This window comes from Salvelinus fontinalis, chromosome 32, assembly GCF_029448725.1.
Source record: "Salvelinus fontinalis isolate EN_2023a chromosome 32, ASM2944872v1, whole genome shotgun sequence".
NCBI lineage: Eukaryota > Metazoa > Chordata > Actinopteri > Salmoniformes > Salmonidae > Salvelinus > Salvelinus fontinalis.
The window spans coordinates 16,871,032-16,888,962 of NC_074696.1; positions in this window are offsets into that span (position 1 = coordinate 16,871,032).

Here is a 17,931-nt window from a genome sequence, read left to right on the forward strand (position 1 = left end):
GCGTTCGCACCTTGAGGGGGGGGGGGGGGGTTCTGTCACATTCCTGACCTGTTTTCTGTTGTTTTGTATGTGTGTGATGGTCAGGGCGTGAGTTTTGGGTGGGCAGTCTATGTTTTCCGTTTCTATGTTGGTTTTGGGTTGCCTGGTATGGCTCTTAATTAGAGGCAGGTGTTTTGCGTTTTCCTCTAATTGAGAGTCATATTAAGGTAGGAGGTTCTCACTGTTTGTTTGTGGGTGATTGTCACTGTGTCTGTGTTTGTTGCACCACACGGTACTGTCTCGTCTCGTTCGTTCGGTCGTTCCTGTTTATGTGTTCCTCGTTTCATGTAAGTTCATAGTTTAGGTCTGTCTAGTTCGTTTTGTTGTTTTGTAAAATTATTCAAGTGTTCTTCGTGTGTTTAGTTTCGTCTTGTTAAATAAAGTTAATTATGTATTCACAACCCGCTGCGCCTTGGTCAACTCACTCACCGAAAGAGAGCCGTTACACCTCGTCTATTTTTAACAGTAGCAATAAACATATCGATGCGCCATGACGCATGCGGTTGTCTAATTTAACTCAAATGTATTATTTGTCATTATTAGGGTTCCCCCCTCCATTACTTGTGAAAAACTAGATGAATGTTTGTGAATTTAGTTGTTGTTCAAATCTTTCTGTTTTATCAAAGACATTCAATTCAGCATCGGAAAAAGTCGCAAGTTTAAGTTTGTTCCACCTGAGTGAGTCCAATCATATATCAGAGACCACTGATGACATACCAAATGCATTTGATGGATCATTTTTGACTTCTTCTAATGCCTCTTTAAGGGAAAAGTAATGCAAAAGTAACTGAAGGTAATCAATCAGATTACGTTACTGAGTTTGGGTCATCCAAAAGTTATGTTACTGATTTAAAATGTTTTGTAGGTAACTGTAACGGATCACATTTAGAAAGTAATTGAATGTGGGTATGACCGTTACATTACAAACTAAAAATCTTCGTTTTTTAATAAATACTTATACAAATCTATCAACCCATAGATGGAATCTGTTTTGTTGATGAAGCAGAGGTGAGGAGCGTCACCCAGCATGGTAAAAACCAATTGGAGTATAGTTCTGCTGTTTTATGTCGTGTGCAATGATGCCCGATGGAAATAGACAAGTGTTTGTTGTTTTGCAGTAACTTCTTTGTTGTTGTAATACCGCAAATGTACCTGAAAGTTTTACCATCAAATATTACAGCTTTAAAGCTTGATTCAATCAAAGGCCTAATACAACGTGGTTCTAGTTGGTTTACCAAAATCAATTCCCCATTTTTTTTTATTGTTTATAATACCATTTCAGTAGGCATATTCGGTCTTGACACGTGCAATATGCCTGGTTTATGGCCTACACTGTAACTGCATGTAATATGATTAACCACTAGATGAGAGTAGTACACCTACTTGAACACTTCACCACAACCTTTAACAAAGCCCTGGCAGAGAAGGCTATATATTTCAAACGTCAGTTCAGTCACAAAGCAACTCCTTTGGTAAATATACTGTAGCGACCCGCACAATGATCTAGTCAGGTCATTACAATACCATTACAAAACACATTGTAAATGAGCACTACTAGCTATGCTGCAGTGAATAATATGAATTGCATTATTTTCAATAAACTATGTAGTTATACACTGTATGAATTTGGAACCATAGACAGCAACTTGCTGGAATATTTGGGCAACCACAAAACTGTTATTTGAAGTACCCTTTGCCCACATACGCTTGTGATGCTCACTATTTTGGATTGTAACAAACTTTTTGAAATGTATTGTCATTGTGGACTTAACTTTTGTATATGTTTTCAATAAAGTCTACTTGGAAAATAAAATTATGTAATCTAATTATTTTAATTGATGTGATAACTGGTTAAAAGGCGCCCTGCAGTGGCAATGCGAAACACTCATTTAACCCACACATTTTCTAGAGGGACGGCTTTAGGCGGAACTAGGCAAGTAAGTTCAGAACAAATTCTTATTTTCAATGAAGGCCTAGGAACAATTGGTTGTTCAGGGGCAGAACGACAGATTATGAACCTTGTCAGCTCGGGATTCGATTGGTTACTATTCCAACGCTCTAACCACTAGGCTGCGCTGCCGCCACAAATTCAAGAGATGTCCATGGCTAAATAGACAATATTTAGTCTATACACACTTTCTATACAACATCTAATGGCCTATGTTCATTAATGAATGTTGTTACACATTTTTAACTTGTATTTGAAGTTGCATAGACCTATTTAAATTATTATAAACTGGGTGTTTCAAGCACTGAATGCTGATTGGCTGACAGCCGTGGTACATCAGACCTATACCATGGGTATGGCACAACATGTATTTTTACTGCTCTAATTGCGTTAATAACCAGTTTATACTAGCATTAAGGCACCTAAGAGGTTTGTGGTATACAGTATGGCCAATATACCACGGCTAAGGGCTGTATCCAGGCACTCCACAATGCGTCCTGCGTTATAACAGCCCTTAGCCGTGTTATGTATTTTGGCCATATATCACACATCCTCGTGCCTTACTGCTTCATTATGCCCTCGAAGCCAGTGTTTGGAGGATATTTTGGCCAATATTTGCCAAACCATGCCAATATACCCTCCAACATCGACTTCGAGGGCATTATCACTTTTATACCACGGGTTACCAACATATTCAAATAATTATTGACATATTTTCGTTACAAACGTTCTTTTGATGAATTTATTCACACTATTTCATCCTTCCACAAGATATAGTCCCGACACAAATCTAGGGTTGCTAACCAAGCCGGCTGGTTGTTCGTTCTATAGGTTTGGTTGCTAGAGACGTGACGCAGTCGTTCAGTTTCTGTATCTATGGATGCGACCCAGTCGTTTGTTCTAAATGTACCATTGCCATACTTGCTGCCGACGTTCTTATTCCTTACTTGCTAGCTAACCAACTACGGCTAATTTACAGTCAAAAAGTGCAGCCAGAATAACAACAAAGTAGCCGCATTTTCTTAAGCTGTTTCCAAGTGACATTTATTTGGAACATATACTGCACAGGTTTCAAACTCATTCCACAGAGACCCTGGGGGTTTCGCTTCACCCTTGTACTTGATTGATGAATTAAGGTCACTAATTAGCAAGGTACTTCCAACACCTGGTTGTCTAGGGCTTCATTGAAAGGAAAAATCAAAAACCTGCAGACACTAGGCCCTCCATGGAATGGGTTTGACACCCCTGATATACAGCACGCATCAAGTAGGCCTATGCCTTTTAACCATTTCTTATATATCAATTAAAATCAATAGATATGGCAACATTTTATCTTCCAAATACACTTTATTGAAAACATATATATAAATGTTATTCTATTTGTGTATTTGTGTGATATAGGATTTGTGCAATTTAGTTTTATTAGTGTTTTTTGTTAGCAATAGGGTAATAGTGTAATAATTCGATTCTCTTTTTTATTTGTATTTATATACTACAATTTGTTTCTATTTGTCTTTGATACTTCTTTTTGATATTTATGAGTCTTATTTTTGTATATATATATATTTATAGTTATATAGTTTTAAATGTTATGATTATTTATTTGTGTTGTTCCAAATGTGTAAATAAAACATGAAGGTGTTGAAGGGAGACATACAAGCTAGAACCGCCACTAACACCTTCGCTGAACACTCTTCAGGCAATATACGTGGATGGAGACTTGTGAGGTAGGAGAGTTCCCATGGTGTTCTCTGTTACGTTCTGCATCTTGTTCGTTGTAGAGTTCTTCTCACACCAAGTCACACACAGAGCACTGATATCAGGACCTTCTCAGATGAACTGTGGACGTGGAATGATGGAGACACTAGACACTGAGCCTGATTGGACAGCTCGGAGTTGCTCTTTTCTGTCCATATAAACACATGGATGGGTGGGAGAGGCAGACCAGGAGGAAGGAAGGAGGGTGTGGTCAAAGCAAGACATCCACCCAGCCTAAATGGGTTGTTGATAAAATATAACTAACTATAAATTCAACTATTGTTCTTTCCCGACATTATTTTATTTAAAACAAACTTTATTAGGATGAATTATAAAAGTAACGGTTCAGCTATTCAACACCCTAAAATTGCCACTTTCTCTACTTTGCCGAAATTACATAAGAATGTTACAAAACCTGCAGGGCGCCCTTTTGTAGCGGGCGTTGATGCAGTAACAGCCCCTATTGTAGCGGGCATTGATGCAGTAACGGCCCCTTTTGTAACGGGCATTGATGCAGTAACAGCCCCTTTTGTAGCGGGCATTGATGCAGTAACAGCCCCTATTGTAGCGGGCATTGATGCAGTAACGGCCCCTATTGTAGCGGGCATTGATGCAGTAACGGCCCCTATTGTAGCGGGCATTGATGCAGTAACGGCCCCTATTGTAGCGGGCATTGATGCAGTAACGGCCCCTATTGTAGCGGGCATTGATGCAGTAACAGCCCCTATTGTAGCGGGCATTGATGCAGTAACAGCCCCTTTTGTAGCGGGCATTGATGCAGTAACAGCCCCTTTTGTAGCGGGCATTGATGCAGTAACAGCCCCTTTTGTAGCGGGCATTGATGCAGTAACAGCCCCTATTGTAGCGGGCATTGATGCAGTAACAGCCCCTTTTGTAGCGGGCATTGATGCAGTAACAGCCCCTTTTGTAGCGGGCATTGATGCAGTAACAGCCCCTCTATCTACTTTTGTTGACTTTTTTTATTAGACCACTCGCACAACAGCTCCCCTCCTTTGTAAAGGACACCAGCAGTAAGATCTATATCATAGAATCTCTTGATCCCCTCCCTGAGAATACTTTGTTAGTTTCTTTTGATGTTGAGTCGTTATACACAAATATTCCACACGAGGGCGATATTGAAGCTATGGAACATTTTCTTCTGCAACGTGACCCTAATAAACTACCTTCCAGTGAATGCATTATAACATTGGCTGAAATACTACTCACACACAACTATTTCATGTTTCTAAATGATTTCTTTATTCAGCCGAAGGGTACTGCTATGGGATCCCCCATGGCTCCTAACTATGCTAATTTGTATTTGGGTTACATGGAGAAACAGTCTATTTTCAATCCTCTCAAAATTGTTTTCTTGCATAACATCATTATTTGGAAACGGTATATTGATGATATTTTTGTTCTATGGAGGGGTGATGCAAAACAGCTCCAGGCATTCCATGCTTTTCTTAACTCCTGTTCTGAACATTTGAGATTTACTATGCAATCTGATACACGTCAAATCAGTTTTCATGATCTTCTGATCTTGTGTGAAAATAATGTTCTATACACTGATCTTTACAGGAAACCTACTGATCGTAACAGTTTGTTGAGGGCTGACAGTGCCACTTCCCTTGAAAAATAGTTTGCCCTAAAGCAAATTCTGTCGAATCAAAATAATTTGCAAAAAACAATCCTATTTCGACAGAAATATGGCTGAGACGCAAAGAAAGTTTAAGGAGAGGGTGTACAAATATGATCAGATTAATATTGTCATTGAGAAAATTCAAAACAAAACGAGACATGACCTTTTTCAAGCGCAGTCTTGCAAAAAGACGCATTCTTGCATTCTAACTACCCGCTATTCAAAGCGCTCTGAACATATTAAGGGAATAGTTCACAAACATAGGCACATTCTAAAATCCGATGATAGTCTCGGTAATGTGTTTTCGGACCTCCCCTTGGTCGTATTTTCGCGGGGCAGAAATCTCAGAGACCAATTGGTACACTCTGATTTACCACCCCAAGATATTCCTGAACAACGTCTATTTGCGCCCCTACTGGATGGAAACTACAAGTGTAATGGCTGTGCTCAATGCAATGGCACTTATAAATGCAGATCCTTCAAACACCCACAAACAGGGAAGTCGATCCCAATCAAAGGTGTTATTACGTGCTCCACTAAGGCAGTTATTTATCTCATAACTTGTCCTTGTGGTAAAAATTATGTGGGTAAATCAAAGCGCGAATTAAAGTACGTATCTCAGAGCATCGTAGCACCATTAAGTGCAGAAACTTGACTTACCCAGTTGCGGCCCACTTTTTGGAGAAAGGCCACTCGATTTCGTCTCTGCGTTATATTGGCATCGAACATGTCACCCTCCCTAGGAGAGGGGGTGACCTTGATCATTTATTGTTAAAACGAGAGGCTGCCTGGATCTTTAATTTAAAGACCCTTGCTCCCTTCGGTCTCAACGTAGACTTTGATCTGAAGCCATTCTTGTGATTATTGTGACTTTGCCATTGTAATTGTTTGTAAGCTTGTGTAGTCTAAAGTGAATCTATGATTGTATGCTATCCATTTGTTTTTTGTATGCTGCTCTTTGTATGCCATTTCAATATTGAGAATTAACCAATGATATTAGGCCACTCTTGGCCATGATTACAGACACCCGTGTGTCTTTTGACACTATATAAACGAGTCATCCAGCAGTGTTTGTGATTATACTCTAATGAAGACAGCTTGTCTGTCGAAACGTTGGTAATTAAATTTTTGCATCTGAGTTCCTAGAGTGTTAGGCTCTCCTTTATTTTTTAGTTTTCTACTCCGCTAGCCAGCACCTCGCCTAAATAGGTGTGCGTTTCTTTTTATTCTAGATTCCTCGATGTTCTTTCGAAAAACATTAAGGTTCTTCGATGAACTTTGAGGATCTTAGAAGAACCCTTATTGAACCCCTCATTTTTAGTGTGTTATGCAAAATATGCACTTTTACGCATAAAGCCCCTGGCATATGTGTCGCCATAACGTGGATAGTGAGAAAGTTATATTAAATTAAAATGTTGCAAATATTACGCACACAAAGAAGTAAGGAACCTGGTTTCATCGTCTATTGTCAACAGTAGCAATAGACATCGATGCGCCATGACGCATGCGGTTGTCTAATTTAACTCAACTTTATTATTTATCATTATGAGGGATCCCCCCTCCATTACTTGTGAAAAACTAGATGAATGTTTGTGAAAAAAAATAAATTGACATCTTTCTGTTTTCTCAACGACATTCAATTCAGCATCGGAAAAAGTCGCAAGTTTAAGTTTGTTCCACCTGATTGAGTCCAATCATAAATCAGAGACCACTATGATGACATACCAAATGCATTTGATGGATAATTTTTGACTTCTTCTAATGCCTCTTTAAGGGAAAAGTAATCCAAAAGTAACTGAAGGTAATTAATCAGATTACGTTACTGAGTTTGGGTCATCCAAAAGTTATGTTACCGATTTAAAATGTTTTGTAGGTAACTGTAACGGATCACATTTAGAAAGTAATTGAATGTGGGTATGACCGTTACATTACAAACTAAAAATCTTAGTTTTTTAATAAATACTTATACAAATCTATCAACCCATAGATGGAATCTGTTTTGTTGATGAAGCAGAGGGGAGGAGCGTCACCCAGCATGGTAAAAACCAATTGGAGTATAGTTCTGCTGTTTTATGTCGTGTGCAATGATGCCCGATGGAAATAGACAAGTGTTTGTTGTTTTGCAGTAACTTCTTTGTTGTTGTAATACCGCAAATGTACCTGAAAGTTTTACCATCAAGGATTACAGCTTTAAAGCTTGATTCAATCAAAGGCCTAATACAATGTGGTTCTAGTTGGTTTGCCAAAATCAATTCCCCATTTTTTAAATTGTTTATAATACCATTTAAGTAGGCATATTCGGTCTTGACACGTGCAATATGCCTGGTTTATGGCCTACACTGTAACTGCATGTAATATGATTAACCACTAGATGAGAGTAGTACACCTACTTGAACACTTCACCACAACCTTTAGCAAAGCCCTGGCAGAGAAGGCTATATATTTCAAACGTAATTTCAGTCACAAAGCAACTCCTTTGGTAAATATACCATTACAAAAACACATTGTAAATGAGCACTACTAGCTATGCTGCAGTGAATAATATGAATTGCATTATTTTTAATAAACTATGTAGGTATACACTGTATGAATTTGGAACCATAGACAGCAACTTGCTGGAATATTTGGGCAACCTCAATTCTGACCATTCTACTTTATCAGTATTCTCTGTTGGCTCCAGTTATCAACACTGTTGAAGGGTTATGTAATTCAAAGTTGACTGAGCACCTGACCACCATCAAGGTTAGCAAATATGGAGTGAGTGAAATCCGTGTTTGCGATTCTATCTAGAGTTGTCTGTGCAGGGTGTATGCTATGTGGTCGGCACCTTGCCGCACTGCACCTGACTGAAACATGGACTATAGGGCAGACTCATTTGTAGAGGTGCAGAAGGGCATTGTGTGTGTGTGTGCCTTTGTGCTTGCAGTCTGTTAGGCTACTTCTGTGGCCCATTCAACTCAGCAAGGTGGCCGACTTGACCTGCAACTCCTTCCTGAATAGCACTGAACTCTGCCGGGTCAATGCAAAAAGATGCAAAGTTCTAGAACTGAAAGGTATGACGGAAACCACTCTAAATATATGTCCCCATCTCCACTAGTGAGTGCCAATATGGCATGTAGGCCTACACTGTTTGTTGTTCTGACACACCCACTGTTCAGAAGACAGTAGGTTTACTCACCCACAAACCCACAGGACACAGGTGAGATGTATCATAAAGTCTACATCCTGCTGTAAAGTCACAATCCAGGATGGTGTGGATCTTAATAACTTTATTTGAGACTTTGGTGGCATGCCAAATGGCACCCTATTCCCTACATTGTGCACTACTTTTGACTAGAGTCCTACGGGCCCTGATCAACAGTAGTACACTATATAGAGAATAGGGTGCCATTTGGGACAAAAGGTCTATCAGAGTCAGACATGTGTATAGTACAACAGCATCTGTGCTAACTGGCACATTGGCTGTTCACCTCATAGTCCACAGGAGGGCCTCAGTTGGTTTTATATCCATAAAGCCTTTAATACACCTATTGTGTTTTTGTCTTTCTTACCTTTTAATATTTGTTAAGCACTTTGAATTGCATTTTCTGTAAGAAATGTGCTGTATAAATAAAGTTTGATTGGTTGATTGATACATCTCATGAAAGAGCAGCACAATGTGATCCTGCCTTACACTACATGTAGGATATCTTGTTCTATAAGAATGTCAGCTGTTTTTAATTTCAGTATCAGAACAAAATTCATCCATTGACTTTCAAACTATAAATGCCATTTGACAGATGCTTTAATCTAAAGCGACTTAGTTGTGTGTGCGTACATTTGGGGGGGAATTGAACCGACTAACACAAATTATGGAACACTGAATGAGATGTTATGACACCTATCACCATCTTTGTTGAAGTTTATATTGTTACACCACATATTAGCGTTGCATTCCAGCCTGGTATAAGAGACTACCTACATATCAGTATTATGAACAGAGATCTGTAGGTATGACATTTGACTATTGATAGTCTTAGCTGCCTCGTGTGAATGTGTGACTGTGGAGGGAGCTAGTCACAGGTCTGCAGTCCGGAGAGGAAGAAAGAGAGGATGATGGTGCTGTCAGTCAGCACTATGTGTCCACAGCATACTTCTATTCTATGGATTACTGATGGCTGACCTAGATTGTGACCTCCCTCCCTCCCTCCCTCCCTCCCTCCCTCCCTCCCTCCCTCCCTCCCTCCCTCCCTCCCTCCCTCCCTCCCTCCCTCCCTCCCTCCCTCCCTCCCTCCCTCCCTCCCTCTGAGTGATCAACAGAGATTACACACAACAGAGACAACCTTGTTGTGGGCTACGTCCCAAATGGCACCCTATTTCCTGTATCTTGCACTATGTGGTCTTGCTAATGTGATACGGGACATTGTAGCTTATTCATGAGATTTGTTTAAGTGTTTCCTGCCAGATGGGGTCTCTCTCTCTCTCTCTCTCTCTCTCTCTCTCTCTCTCTCGCTCTCTCTCTCTCTCTCACACTCACTCACTCTCTCTCTCACTCTCACTCAGTCACTCACTCACTCTCAGCTTTTTGTTCCAAATATTTACTTCCCATGCAAACAGGATGACCATACCAATACGATGTTTATAAGGTAAACATGTCGTATCAGAAGTGCATTTTAGCAAAACAAACATCCATTCCAGATTAATTGGATTAGAAAATAGACATGGTTATTCCAACAGATTCCCTGGAATTGAACAATCACAGTAAATTGAAGCTATGATGATTGGATATGTAAACTGGCTCAGCCATTAATCTGTTTCCCTGCAATATATACTGTGCAGTTTATTTTATTTTATTTATTTAACTTTTATTTAACTAGGCAAGTCAGTTAAGAACAAATTCTTATTTACAATGACGGCCTACCAAAAGGCAAAAGGCCTCCTGCAGGGACGGGGGCTGGGATTAAAAATAAAACATAAAATACAAATATAGGACAAAACACACATCACGACAAGAGAGACACCACAACACTACATAAAGAGAGACCTAAGACAACAACATAGCATGGCAGCAACACATGACAACACAACATGGTAGCAACACAACATGGCAGCAGCACAACATGGTAGCAGCACAAAACATGGAACATCTTCATTTGAATGAAGAGATGGAGATAAAACGGTCCAGTTTGAGTGTTTTTGTAGCTCGATCCAGTCACTAGTTTCATAGAACTGAAAAGACGAGCGACCCAGGGATGTGTGCTTTGGGGACCTTTAACAGAATGTGACTGCCAGAACGGGTGTTGTATGTGGAGGATGAGGGCTGCAGTAGATATCTCAGATGGGGTGAGTGAGGCCTAAGAGGGCTTTATAAATAAGCATCAACAAGTGGGTCTTGTGACAGGTAAACAGAGATGACCAGTTTACAGAGTAGTAGTGAGTGCAGTGGTGTGTTCTGTAAGGAGCATTGGTGGCAAATCTGTTGGCCGAATGGTAAAGAACATCTAGCCGCTCAAGAGCACCCTTACCTGCCAATCTACAAATTTTGTCTCTGTAATCTAGCATGGGTAGGATGGTCTTCTGAATCAGGGTTAGTTTGGCTGCTGGGCTGAAAGAGGAGCGATTACGATAGAGGAAACCAAGTCTAGATTTAATCTTAGCCTGCAGCTTTGATATGTGCTGAGAGAAGAACAGTGTACTGTCTAGCCATACTCCCAAGTACTTGCATGAGGTACTACCTCAAGCTCTAAACCCTCAGAGTTAGTAATCACACCATTGGGGAGAGGGGCATTATTCTTAACAATTCACATTACCTTTGTTTTTGAGGTTTTCAGAACAAGGTTTAGAGCAGCGAAAGCTTGTGGGACACCAAGAAAGCTTTGTTGTAGAACGTTTAACACAAAATCCGGGGAGGGGCCAGCTGAGTATAAGACTGTATAATCTGCATATAAATGGATGAGAGAGCTTCCTACTGCTTGAGCTTTGTTGTTGATGTAAATTGAGAAGAGGGGTACTCCCTTGGTGACAGGCAGTGGCTGAGACAGCAGATGTTCTGACTTTATACACTGCACTCTTTGAGAGAGGTGGTTAGCAAACCAGTCTACCGTATCTAGTCTAGTCTACCGTATCAAAGTGGGATGCATGCCAGCAAAGCCACGACACAACACTAAACAATACATTAATTGCACTATAGCGGTGATAGTTGTCAACTTTCTGTTCCTATGAAAGATGTCTGCAGAGTATGATACATTGATAAATTAGCTGCTAAAGGCATGTTCTCAATGGTTGCATTACATTCACTTGTTATGAATATAGAAATTAAATTAGATTCAACACATTACACATGGTAACCAACCCCTTAGTGCAAGTACTATTCCGATTGGCTGGAGTGGTGCCACATGCTTGCAGAAGCAGGAGGATAAGAAACACCAAACACACACTTTGCTCCCCACCCAATAGTACTACAGTAAACAGTCACACTGCGCACATCTTTCATGTCAGGACAACGCCTTGTGATTCACACCACTTTGATAAGACGACCCAGTGGCCGTCCAGAGATAAACGGATGTCCCGTCACTGTTCAAAGTTATATTCTAGCTTATCCCACTGCCATTTGCACTCGCCAAAAAAAGGAAACTTATAAAAGGCCTACATTTGGTTTTAATGAACCAAATGTAGGAGTATGTGATGCTCACACTTGTCAATACCCAATAGTGCATAGAGACTAATATCCAGTGCTGAAAGATGAAGAGAGCAGAATTGCAATTCTGCTTATTTGAATTGTCTTTTTGTTTAGGCTTTGACACAAATTGCTTTCAACAACATTAACTAGATAACATGTTGTGTCTGTACGTCTATAAAAAGTCAAATTTTGAGATAAAAAGCCATTGCTAGATGGCTTCTATCAATATTCACCACATTTACATTTACATTCATGACTTTTAATAACCCTACTCATAATGCTTAATGAATGATGATAGAAAATACAACAACCTTTAGTTTACAACACAACGATAAATGTACCCTTGTGTGTGTGTGTGTGTGTGTGTGTGTGTGTGTGTGTGTGTGTGTGTATGCGCGCACCTGCACACGAAGGGGAGTAGAAAAACACTTCAAAGCATCTCATGACTGTAAGGTTAGGATAGGCTAATGAAATCATTAACAGGTCTCTTCTGATATCCAGGTCAAATACTCAAGTGTCCACCGACTAAACCTCAAACTATAATCATTAACCTCGGTCACAAGCAAGTTAGGGCAGTTTGTATGCATATTTAATGAATAACGTGAAGCATATAAAAGATAACAAAAACTTAATTGTTTACCTATTTTGAGGGGGAAGTTATTTTCAAGGATTTAAGGGCTGTAGTGAAAACCAATAGATCAGGGGTCTCCAACAGGTTGATCTCGAGCTATGGCGAGCTACCAGTAACCCACCTATGAGTAGAATCAGACACCTCAAACTCACAGCTACTATCTAATTAACGCAACTTTTACATTATCCCACCCCTGGTTAGCCACTATTGGCTAAAAAACCAAACATAACACAATATCTGCCAATTAATTTCCAGCAATATTGCCCCTGTCTGTCTGTGTGGTGCTTGCATTTGTCTAATACATCTGTAGCCAGTTGATGTCATAATCATCTTGTGGGTTGACAGAAATGCTTTCACCAAAACCTTCTCAATTAAATGTTAACTGCAAAGTAGGTTTACCTGGCAGAAGTACACTATATATGCAAAAAAGATGTGGACACCCCTTCAAATGAGTGGATTTGGCTATTTCAGCCACACCCGTTGATGACAGGGGTATAAAACAGCACACAGCCATGCAATCTCCATAGACAAGCATTGGCAGTAGAATGGCCTTACTGAAGAGCTCAGTGACTTTCAACATGGCACCGGTATAGGATGCCACCTTTCCAACAAGTCAGTTCATCAAATTTCTGCCCTGCTAGAGCTGCCCTGGTCAACTGTAAGTATTGTTATTGTGAAGTGGAAACGTCTAGGAACATGGCTCAGCCGCGAAGTGGTAGGCTACAGAATCTCACAGAGCGGCACTGCCAAGTTCTGAAGCACATAGCCCGTAAAAATCATCTGTCCTCAGTTGAAACACTCACTACATGCAGTTCCAAACTGCCTCTGGAAGCAACGTCAGCACAAGAACTGTTCGTCGGGAGCTTCATGAAATGGGTTTCCATGGCCGAGCAGCTGCACATAAACCTAAGATCACCATGCGCAATGCCAAGCATCAGCTGGAGTGGTGTAAAGCTCGCCGCCACTGGAGCAGTCTGACGGATGAATATGGGTTTGGCGGGATGCCAGGAGAACGATACCTGCCCGAATGCATAGTGCCATCTGTACAGTTTGGTGGAGGAGAAATAATGGTCTGTTTTTCATGGTTCGGGCTAGGCCCCTTAGTTCCAGTGAAGGGAAATCTTAACGCTACAGCATGCAATGACATTATAGAAGATTCTGTGCTTCCAACTTTGTGACAACAGTTTGGGATGGGACATTCCTATTTCAGCATGACAATGCCCCTGTGCACAAAGCAAGGTCCATACAGAAATGGTTTGCCTGGTACAACATTTACAACACTAGTTAGATGTGGCCTACATCTGTATGCATCCCAAATGGCACCCTATTCTCTACATAGTGCACCACTGGCACCCTATACCCTACATAGTAGTGCGCTACAAAACAAAGGAGCTGATCATGGATTTCAGGAGACAGCAGAGTGAGCATGCCCCCAGCCACATCGAAAGGGCCGCAGTGGAGAGGGAGAAAAGATTCAAGTTCCTTGGCGTGCAAATCACTGACAACCTGAAATGGTACATCCACACAGACGGTGTGTTGAAGATGGTGCAACAGTGCCTATTCAACCTCAGGAGGCTGAAGAAATTTGGCTTGGCCCCTAAGACCCTCACAAACCTCTACAGATGCACCATTGAGAGCATCCTGTTGGGCTGTATCACCGCCTGGTACGGCAACTGCACAGTCTAAAACCGCAGGCCTCTCCAGAGGGTGGTGTGGTCAACCCAACACATCACCGGGTCCACACTGCCTGCCCTCCAGGACATCTACAGCACCCGGTGTCACAGGAAGGCCAAGACGATTATCAAGGACCTCAGCCACCCGAGCCACAGCCTGTTCACTCCGCAACCATCTGGAAGGCAGAGACAGTACAGATGCATCATAGCTGGGACCGAGAGACTGAATAACAGCTTTTAGCTCCAGGACATGAGACTGTTAAATAGTCCCCAATTTTGATTCGATTTGAATAGGTTACCAAGTAGGACGCGAACATAGTTGATCTCATTTTTCATCTCAACTGCAATTACTGTAGTGTCCGCAAAACACTACAGTATTTAATATAGTAAATACTACTCTTTTTACTACCGTATTTATACTATTGTCATACACTATAGTATTTTTTAATGTGGGAATGCTAAGTACCATCAATGGAAAGAGCCTCACTAGATCATTGGCCTGGCCAGCAATTACGATGCAATCCATACTTGCCTAACTGACATGTGACATGTATCTGAGTCACAAGACGTCATCATTGTTACACACCAGTTGCATCATTCTACCTCTGAATGCTGATTCGATCCAGTCAAAATGGATATCGTGATGACAACGCCACAGACTTATGCACACACTATACTGTAAGTGGCATTGTAAAAAAGTGTCTGCTAAATGGCATATTATTACTGAATATCCATCCTTCCTCTGAACAGTGCTACAGACTAAAGACTTACATGCAGAGATGTAAGGATTTTGGCCACTGTCCAAAATCTGTGCCATGCGATATATGAAAAGACAACATTTTACTAGCCGGGTAGCTAGTTGGACATGTTTTCTACTAGCCGGTCTGAAGAGTACCAGCCATGAGCTAGTGGGCTAGCTTAATTTCCCATGTTCTCTCTACTCTAACTTGTTTCCCTATCTTCCAGGAGCTTGGGGTGAGGGGAGAAAGGTTCACTCTTACATATCCAATAGATTTGATCACACCACAAAGAGAGGTCAAGTGAGGTGGGACAAACAGGACTTGAATTGTATTTATAGTGAAGATCAGGGCAGTAGAGCAATGCATGAACCCTGCGTGCTCACAAATCAAACAGGACACTAAACTCTATGACCCTCAAATGGTAGGGCGGCAGGTAGCCTAGCGGTTAAGAGCATTGGACCTGTAACTGAAAGGCAGCTGATTCGAATCCCAAAGCTGACTATGTGAAAAATCTGATGATTTGCCCTTGAGCAAGGCACTTAACCCTAATTGCTCCTGTAAGTCGCTCTTGACAAATGTAAATTAGAAACGTTTGCGAGGGGGAAAATAGAATGTGGAAAAATATTGATGATGATTATGAAACAAATAAATTTCCAATCAGTAAGTCCTTCACCACTCATAACCTGAGTCCCAATGCCCCAGACCCTTGTTCACATACATAGCCCACTTAAATGTCAGACAACAGATAGTGTGTGAGGAACCCTGGTCTTCTTTCATCTGCATATGCATGAACACACACACATGGTTGCTGGGAGAGGCCTTTCTGACTTCTCTCACAAACACCGTAATCAGCCAGGTAGAAGTCCACTATTCTTATCAAGTGTAGAGACACTCTTTGACCCAAATACACAGTCCTACAACTCCTATTAACTACTCACGTCCTGCACTATATCAAACATCAAATCTACTGAGAATTATCATCATTCAAGACTGAAGATACAAGTAACAAGGTCATTACAGGTAGATCAAAGCGGGGACAGAGAGACTGAAAAACAGCTTCTATCTCAAGGCCTTCAGACTGTTATACAGCCACCACTAGCACAGAGAGGCTGCTGCCTACTTTCATACTTGAAATCATTGGCCACTTCAATAAATGGAACACTAGTCACTTCAGTAATGCCACTTTAATAATGTTTACATATCTTGCTTTACTTACAGTTGAAGCCGGAAGTGTTTTTTTTTTTTTTTTTTTTTTTTTTACAATTCCTGACATTTAATCATAATAAAAATTCCCTGTTTTAGGTCAGTTAGGATCACCACTTTTTATTTGAAGAATGTGAAATGTCAGAATAATAGTATAGAGAATGATTTATTTCAGCTTTTATTTTTTTCATCACATTCCTAGTGGGTCAGAAGTTTACATGCACTCAATTAGTATTTGGAAGCGTTGCCTTTAAATTGTTGAACTTGGGTCAAACGTTTCGGGTATTCTTCCACAACCTTCCCACAATAAGTTGGGTGAATTTTGGCCCATTTCTCCTGACAGAGCTGAGGTAACTGAGTCAGTTTTGTAGGCCTCCTTGCTCACACGCTTTTTCAGGTCTGCCCACAAATTTATAATAGGATTGAGGTCAAGACTTTGTGATGGCCACTCCAATACCTTGACTTTGTTGTCCTTAAGCCATTTTGCCATAACTTTGGAAATATGCTTGGGGTCATTGTCCATTTGGAAGACCCATTTGCAACCAAGCTTTAACTTCCTGACTGATGTCTTAAGATGTTGTTTCAATATCCACATAATTTTCCTCCCTCATGATGCCATCTATTTTGTGAAGTGCACCAGTCCCTCCTGTAGCAAAGCACCCCCACAACATGATGCTGCCACCCCCGTGCTTCACGGTTGGGATGGTGTTCTTCGGCTTGCAAGCCTAACCCTTTTTCATCCAAACATAACAATGGTCATTATGGCCAAACAGTTCCATTTTTGTTTCATCAGAACAGAGGATATTTCTCCAAAAAGTACGATCTTTGTCCCCATGTGCAGTTGCAAACCGTAGCCTGGCTTTTTTATGGCGGTTTTTGAGCAGTGGCTTCTTCCTTGTTGAGTATACTTTCAGGTTATGTCGATATAGGACTCGTTTTACTGTGGATATAGATACTTTTGTACCTGTTTCCTCCAGCATCTTCACAAGGTCCTTTGGTGTTGTTCTGGGATTGATTTGAACTTTTCGCGCCAATGTACGTTCATCTCTAGGAGACAGAATGAGCGGTCCTTCCTGAGCGGTATGACGGCTGCGTGGTCCCATGGTGTTTATACTTGCGTACTATTGTTTGCACAGATGAACGTGGTACCTTCAGGGATTTGGAAATGGCTCCCAAGGATGAACCAGACTTGTGGCGGTCTACAATTTTTTTTCTGAGGTCTTGGCTGATTTCTTTTGATTTTCCCATGATGTCAAGCAAAGAGGCGCTGAGTTTGAAGGTAGGCCTTGAAATACATCCACAGGTACAACTCCAATTGACTCAAATTATGTCAATTAGCCTAACAGAAGCATCTAAAGCCATTACATAATTTTTTTGAATTTTCCAAGCTGTTGAAAGGCACAGTCAACTTAGTGTATGTAAACTTCTGACCCACTGGAATTGTGATACAGTGAATTATAAGGGAAATAATTTGTCTGTAAACAATTGTTGGAAAAATTACTTGTGTCATGCACAAAGTAGATGTCCTAACCGACTTGCCAAAACTATAGTTTCTTAACAAGAAATGTGTGGAGTGGTTGAAAAATGAGTTTTAATGACTCCAACCTAAGTGCATGTAAACTTCTGACCTCAACTGTAT